The sequence below is a fragment of the Adiantum capillus-veneris genome, chromosome 8, assembly GCF_014529385.1.
Source record: "Adiantum capillus-veneris isolate H3 chromosome 8, ASM1452938v2, whole genome shotgun sequence".
NCBI lineage: Eukaryota > Viridiplantae > Streptophyta > Polypodiopsida > Polypodiales > Pteridaceae > Adiantum > Adiantum capillus-veneris.
The window spans coordinates 124,324,365-124,332,666 of record NC_140938.1 but is presented as its reverse complement, the minus strand read 5'-3'; the positions used below and the strand labels follow the sequence as shown (position 1 = coordinate 124,332,666).

The 8,302-nt window shown below is 43.1% G+C and overlaps 1 pseudogene; it reads right to left on the bottom strand.

Annotated features, from left to right (window-relative positions):
* Positions 1 to 1,067: 1,067 nt before the first annotated feature.
* Positions 1,068 to 6,048, bottom strand: LOC147452896 (G-type lectin S-receptor-like serine/threonine-protein kinase SD2-5; annotated as a pseudogene).
* Between the last annotated feature and the right edge of the window lie 2,254 nt (positions 6,049 to 8,302).

Below are 8,302 nucleotides of genomic sequence, written 5' to 3'. Positions count from 1 at the left end.
ATCATATTATAAACCTTAATTTTTTCCATCTTAAAACTTATCGCGATAATCTTACCACAGAATTATTTTGAAAAATTAAAAATTCGGCTTTATTATTCACTTCATAATTGATCTCAGGCATAGATATGACCTATAAATCTCATTTTTAACTTCACCAAATAGTTATGACAAGACGTTGAAAAAACAAGACACTTTAGTGTCTCATGCTACTTGAGTTTCCAGATATAGAACTAGTGTAAAGTGACATTAAGGGAAAATGTTTTTTTAATAATTGTTAGAAAAGAGAATGAAAAGTATTTACCTAAGTATATATGAAGCAAAATCAAAGGTTGGCTAACCTAGAAAGTGGGAGACAAGTAAGGACGAATTCTCAAACATTGCACACATGTAATCTCTACAAAACGCAATCACAACAATGTATATTGGGAGCTATGCCACCGCGTTCAATTTACTTTCTATGTTTAAGAAGTTTATTATTTCTCAAAGACACTGTGCAGTGTTTTTGGAGAGCGGCTATTTTTCAACATTTCGCAATCAACCTGCTGCATATCCTATGTCGGGAGGTTAACAAGACATTGTTTTTTTCCATCTAGGTCATGTGCACAAGATTTCATCCGCTAGAAATTTCCTAAAGACAAGGGAAAATGTTGATTTGTAGCTCTACTGCTTTTAAGCTAGGAGGTTGCGCAACCCTGGATATTCCTAAATTCTTTGGCATGTTGTGGACCTCATTAGTGCTTTTGGTGCATAGGGGGACCCAACTCTAAGCGTTTATCAGGCGAGGGTCGCTTCAAAGCCATGACTAGAGTTCACACACAAAGAGATGGTGAAGAATGGGAGCCTAGAATCGATACAACTTCTGAGATTTGGCATTAGGGCTCTTCCTTTGCTTTATTGCTCATCATAACTGGAAGGTTTTGCTTATCCTAATGCCGCTTAGAATATGATACAAAGTTGAGTACTCTACAAATGCTTCCTATTAATTATGAACGCTTCTCCTGGCATCAAAAAGACCCTTGCAAAATAAGGCTCTTAACCAGCACTGCGCAGCTAGAAGCTCAGTCATCTCACCGGCCACTCATTGGAGTAATGGCAAGGCCTCGGTGATTGCTATCACACGATTGTGGACGAGAGAGACTGAGTAGGATGGAGGCAACTGCTGGTCGGGGAGGATTTTCATTGATTGCGATTTTGCCCTCGAGCTACAGCACTACCTCGCTCATGTGAGGCCTATTCATGGGATGGTCTTGAATGCACCACAGGGCCACAAATAAAGCTCTCCGAACCTGCTGCCACTCCTCCATGATGTTTGAAAGCGGAAGCTTATCGTCAGCTGGCATGGTGATACCCAGTTTAACATCAATAATAGACTGTATATCACCATTGATCGCTGCTTCAAAAGCCTCTTCTGGAAAACAGGAACCATTCTTAAAATTTTGGTGCCCACTGATCAGCTCCAGTAACACCATACCATAGCTGTACACATCAAACTTTGTACTTATCTGGCCCTCGCCTGCCATCCAAAACTCCGGTGCCATGTAGCCCGGCCTGCCTCTGGCTAAGGTTGCTGCTGGAGACTCGTCTTTGGCCATCAGCTTGGCGAGCCCGAAGTCTGCAATCTTGGGACATAAATGGTCATCCAAAAGTATGTTTTGCGGTTTAATGCCACAATGTACAATCCGATGCCTGCATTCCTCATGCAAGTAGCCTAGTCCCTTTGCAATGCCCAAGGCAATGTCGTACCTTTGTTGCCATTGCAAGAACATCAATGGATGATTTTCATGCTTGAACAGCCAGTTATCAAGAGAGCCATTGTTCACATATTCATAGACCAGAATCCTATGCTGTGCTTCCATGCAGAAGCCGAGCAACCTCACAACATGTACATGATGAATCCTTCCTATTGTAGTCACCTCGTTTATAAAATGTTTCTTTCTGTGCTCTGAGGCCACCGCCACAACTTTGACAGCAATGTGCACGGCAGCTGTCAGCGATCCCTTGTATACGACGCCAAAGCCCCCTTCACCCAAAGTATTGATGAAGTTGTCTGTTGCAGATACGAGGGAGGAGTATGACATCTCAATTGGACGCTCTGTGAGATTGTCAAGATCCGGGTAGGGAAATGGATGCTTGGATGTGATAACGTCTTCCGGTTTCTTAAATAATTTTGCCTTGACAATCCAGCAGAGGGTAAGAATGATCAACACAGCAGTCGCTACTGTTAGTGCCACTGCAATCCCAGTTCTATGGCACGAAAGCACACCCGAACAACCTACAATTCAGCCAAAAAATTTGAATTGTAATTCAACAAAAAATAGCACACAATTTTTAACTTTGAATTGTAATTCAACAAAAAATGAAGCGTGTGTGTAAGTTTGGTCCGACTCTCTTCTTAGTTGTGCATACCACAATAAACTAGTGTGGCCAGCGGCCGTCAGCAGCCGCCTCTCTCTCTCTCTCTCTCTCTCTCTCTCTCTCTCTCTCTCGTGCGCACTGTCCTCATTGTAGCCGGATAAAGGAAATTGCAACACGTGGCACTGGAAAACCAATCTCCTTAATATATAGTATAGATATATGTTGTGATATATATTGTGCCGTCTGCACAACTAAGAGAGAGTTGGACCAAACTAAGGGTGCCCTTCAAGAGTAAGGCTGTTGATCCTTATATTGACTATCATGAAGGTACAACCGACTACCATCATCTTGGCTTACACGTGCCGGCCAAGGACCCACACACCACACCTCCCGCCTTGGAAAGAAAAAGATGGAGATCTTTTTTACATATTTTGGGAATGGGAAGAGACTTTGCACGAAGGGATCAACTCCAACCCCTTATTTGGGGAAGTGATCATACCACTGCTTCAAGACTCGGAAGTTGGAGCTCTATCTAATGGGGACTTAGCTCGACAAGAAGGAATGAATTAGAGGGCTAGACTTGACAAGAGCATGAAAGAAACATCTCAACATATGCACTACACCAAGCTGCTATCCCAATGCAAGTGGCTACTCAAGGAAAGACAAGTTAAGGGTTGTTTTAGAGCGGACAAGGGATCATATTCTGAGATTTTGCATCTCTGATTTGCGATAAATCACAAGCCCCCCTGCTTCTCATTTAGTCCACGTGGAAAAAAATCCCCCCCCCCCCCCCCCCCCCCCAAAAAAAAAAAAGCTCAACAAATCGCGATGAGCAACAGCCTACCGGAGGCCATGGCATTGACGCAGGCGAGGTGTTGCGAGAGCTTTCTCTACATTCGCCTTCCTTTCCTCGCGATGAAATTTCCAGCCTCACCTTCTCCAGCTCTGCTCGCTTTGAGCCGGCTCTGAGCCCTCTCTCTTGAAATTGCCTAAACGATAGCGGAAGCAGCTTGTTATTTATCTCAATCCTGCATCTCTCGGTCCAAAAGGGTTTAAGTGTGATGGTTTCTTATTAGAAATGCTACTGGGACCAAATCCTAACAAAAAAATTTATTGACAAAAAAGTCACCTCTGCAACTCCTGTTTGGATTATTCTGCAATCTGCAACCTAAAAACAACAAAATTTGATGAAAGGTGGATGCAAGAAACAACACCGACTTGCAAGGGCTTGAACGAGATGGATAACAGTCGCTTCTCTGTAAAGAAGAAGAAGAAGAAACAAGAAGCCATTCGCAGGCAATAATGGTTTCTTGGTTAGCAAGCCCTGTTCTCATTGCATTGAAATAGTGACGTTGACACATGCACTATATTGTCATGATTTGGTCTCCTGCTACAAAACTTCTTATCGAAGGAAATTTTTTGGTCACCTTTTGTTGAACAAAGCAACATTGTTTCTTTTGAAACAGTGGACTCTTGTTGTGGAATGGGAGACACAGTCTATGCAAGGAAATGTGGGTGCATGAAGATGAAACGTAGCATAAATGGGAGGGTTAGAGCATTAAGGTGTAGAGCAACATGAAGTTTCAATTTTACTATATCAGAGCTTGTTTTCGGTCGGCATTGCAAAGAAGCGTGCAAAGTGGCAAAACGAAATATCTCTTTGTAATTATTTGACGAGGAAGGCAGCAAGCTAGGTGTGTTTGTTGGTAGCGAAGGGTGAGCACAAGTGTAAAAGGGTGAGCACAAGTGTAAAAGGGTGAGGGAGGCCTTTGAGCATATCGGCAACATACAAGAGGGTAGTTGTAGCAACCCCCTTTGAAGACAACATTCTCTCTCTCTCTCTCTCTCTCTCTCTCTCTCTCTCTCTCTCTCTCACACACACACACACACACACACACATATGTGCCAAGCAGGAACGCCAAGTTACACCATTTGTTTTTTTCCAAATGATAACTAGAATTTGTATTATGGAATTTCATTGTTGCCCTAGAGGTTCCTCAAGAACACAACAAAATCAAGAACCAAGCCGGCAAGTGCCCATCTCCTCGATCAATGTGGTGTGCACAACAAAGAGAGAGTTGGAACAAACTAGGCATTCCCTTCAAGAGTAAGGATGCCCTTAAAAGATGATTCATGCCAGGGAATAGTGGGGGGAGTGGGGAGAAGAAGATGCCTATGTTTGGCAAAAAAGACAAAATTTCTTCAATGTTGAATCCAAAGGTGCCGCGGGAAGCGTGTGCGAGTGCGAGAGAGAGAGAGAGAGAGAGAGAGAGAGAGAGAGAGAGAGAGACCTGCTTTGGGTGGAGTGCACAGCAACGTTAGCACAGCTGCTTATTCTTTTGTATTAAAGAATAAGTGTATATTGGTTAAGTTAGTAGATGGGTTAGTAGTAAGTGGGATGTCCGGCCAGTTGGCCTGAATCCCAACAAACTCTCACTTGAAGGCCAACACAGCCCAAGTGACCTGGTATGTACAACCGTGAAGCAATCTAGTGGCTTCAACTTATACCCATCAACTCACTGCAATGTGTAAACGCTCCAAAGCTAAGCCTTTCGTCAAAGCATCTGCTGGGTTGTCGTTAGTGTGTACCTTGACCAAATCAATGAGCTTTTTGGCCAAGAAATCTTTCACGAGATGATACATGACTTCAATGTGTTTTGATTTGGAGTGAAACACGCGATTCCTTGCCACTGTGAGAGCACTCTAACTATCATTAGAGTCTCATCAATGCCAAGATTTCTGACCAAGCAAGATAACCATACATCCTCTTTACTTGCATCCGAAAATGCAATGTACTTTGCTTCCGTAGTGGAAGACAACGTACAATCTTGAAGACATGACCTCCAAGATACTGCTGCTCCAGCAAATATGAAGACATAGCCAGATGTCGATCTCCTATTGTCGACACAACCCGCATAGTCTACATCCGCATAACCCACGATGGATGCATCATTGTTCTCGAAGTGTAAATACCTACGAATCGTGCCTTTGAGGTACCTAAGAATGTGCTCCACTGCTTCCCAATGCTTGCTGCCAGGATTTGCCATATATCGGCTCACCACTCCCACTACAAAAGCAATGTCTGGCCTTGTGGCTACCATAGCATACATGAGACTGCCCACTGCCGAGCCATTTCAGCTCACTCAGTATCAGATTTGGGTGCATCTTCTTTGCTGAGTTTCAAGAATGCTTGCATTGGGGTACTCAATGCTTTCCCCCTACATATTGAAACACTGCAAAACTTTCTCAATGTATGTTTTCTGAGATAACTCAAGAATACGACGTCTGCGATCTCTTTTGATTCGCATGCCAAGAAAGTGTGTAGCATTCCCCAAATGTTTCATTGCAAAATTATTGACAAGTGTTTTCTTCAAGTTGGCAATTTCCGCAATGGATTTCCCAGCTATAAGCATGTCATCAACATACAAAACTAGAATGATTATCGAGCCATCATCTGGCTTTCTTGTGTACAAGCAGTGATCCTCTTCGCTCCTTTTATACCCTTGACACCTCATACATGCATCAAATTTATGATACCATTGCCTTGAAGCCTGCTTTAAGCCATAAAGGTGCCTTTTTGAGCTTACATACTAGCTCCTCACAAGATGAGTTCTCCTGAACAAATCCTTCAGGTTGTTGCATGTAAACATGCTCATCAAGATCCATGTGAAGAAATGTTGTCTTCACATCCATTTAGACAAGCTTCATGTCCTCAATCACTACAAGACCAAGTACGGTTCTAAGCGTTTTCATCTTGACCACAGGCGAGAAGATTTCATCAAAATCGACTCCCTTTTGCTGTTTGAACCCTTTGGCTTCAAGTCTAGCCTTGTACTTTGGATTTGGATCACCTGAGATAAATTTCTTCTTGTAAACCCACTTGCAAGGTAAAGCTTTCGCATCATTTGGCAAATCTACCAAGTCCCCAGCTATTGGAATTAGGGTTGCAGAGAGACACACACAGCTTGGAGAAGACGAAGGAAGCTCAAGGCACACAATAGAGAGTGTATTACTTAGTGTGCAACGGAAAGATAGATAGCCCTAGAGTGATGGGCATATATACAATGCACGGGGGAAAAAACCTCCTAAAGAGGGAAAAAATGCCCCGGCGGTCCTAGTGTGTTCACACACATCACTACCACATGTATATGGTAACAAATCCCAGGTGGAGTGATGCGGTGAACGAGAGCTCGCACATGAGTAAAGGGAAGTGCCATGCCCTAAGGATATGATCAGTCCACAAAGGGGAGTAAGCCCAAAGCTTTGCAGAAAGCTTCAAGCTTCTCACGAGACAATGCCTTTGTGAAAAGATCAGCAAGGTTGTCCTGTGTTGGCACATAAGCCAAGCTGATCTCTCCTGTTGAGAGTCTCTCCCTGACATAGTGGTCATGCACCTCAATGTTCTTTGTGCGAGCATGGAAAACTGGGTTCCTCGCAACTGCCAATGCGCTCTGACTGTCAGTGTAGATAGTGTTGGCAGTGTCTTGTCCAACACCCAAATTAGCCATAAGGCGTCTGAGCCATACACACTCAACCGTAGCTGTGAAGACTACCCTGTACTCAGCCTCACAACTCAAAGTGGCCACAGTAGGTTGCTTCTTGCTCAACCATGATATACATGAACTGCCAAGCATGAACCAAAAACCACTTGTGGACACTCGCGTGTCAAAACAACTAGCCCAATCTGAGTCCAAAAAAGCATGTAAGTGCGGCAATGATCCCCCCTTGGGATAAAATAAGCCAATATGTAAAGTGCCACTAAGGTAGCGGAAAATCCTCTTGACAGCCTGCCAATGCTTAGACCCTGGGCTATGCATAAATCTGCTAACCTATGAGACTGCAAACTGAATATTTGGCCTCGTGTTGCATACATAAATGAGACAGCCAACAGTAGTTTGGTAAAGAGTGACATCAGCAGGATTGCCAACATCATGTAGACTCAACTTCAAACCTGTTTCCATGGGAGTGGCAATAGGTTTGCAATCCTCAAGTCCAAACTTACATAGCAATGTCTCTATGTAACTTTTCTAACACAAGGCAATACCACCATCACACTGCTTAAACTGTATACCCAAGTAATGATGCAACAGCCCCAAATCTTTCATCTTGAAAGTAGCATTCAAATCAGCCTTAAATTCAGCAATATGTCTCTCATTTGGTCCAGTGATTAGCAAATCATCAACATAAAGAACCACAATGAGAAGTGCATCACCCTCACGCTTTACATACAATGTGCTTTCTGTTGGACTGTTACGAAAGCCTTGTTCGATCAAATGAGTGTCAGCTTTCTCATACCAAGCACGAGGAGATTGCTTCAACCCATACAAAGCCTTCTTACATCTGCACACTTTGTCCTCTTGTCCTTTTATGACAAAAGCACGAGGTTGCGTTACATAAACTTCCTCAAATATGTCACCATTCAAGAAAGCAGTAACAATGTCTGATTGATGTACATCCCAACCAAAATGAGCTGCCAATGCACATAGAAAATGCACAGTAGTCATACGACAAGTGGGAGGAAAAGTCTCTTTATAATCTATGCCTTTTTGTTGTGCATAACCCTTTGCAACAAGTCAAGCCTTAAAATACATTTGACAGCCTTATCATCCAATTTTCTGCGCTGCACTTGTGGTACCAAAGCATATGCCAAACAGCCAGAAACACGCATGTGCTCAATAGAAGGCTTTCTATCATGCCATGCTTCATATGGAGTAATAGACTGCAAAGCTTTTGTAGGACACCTGTTAAGTACATAAGTGGCACACATGATGGCCTCAAGCCAAAAAGAATGCGGCAAAGCTTGACTTTTGACCATACATCGTGCCATTTCCGTCAGTGACCTTTTTTTCCTCTCAGCAACACCATTTTGTTGAGGTGTATAAGGCACTGTACATTGGTGTTTTATCCCACGACTAGCCAAAAATGCATTAAATTCATGAGACATATA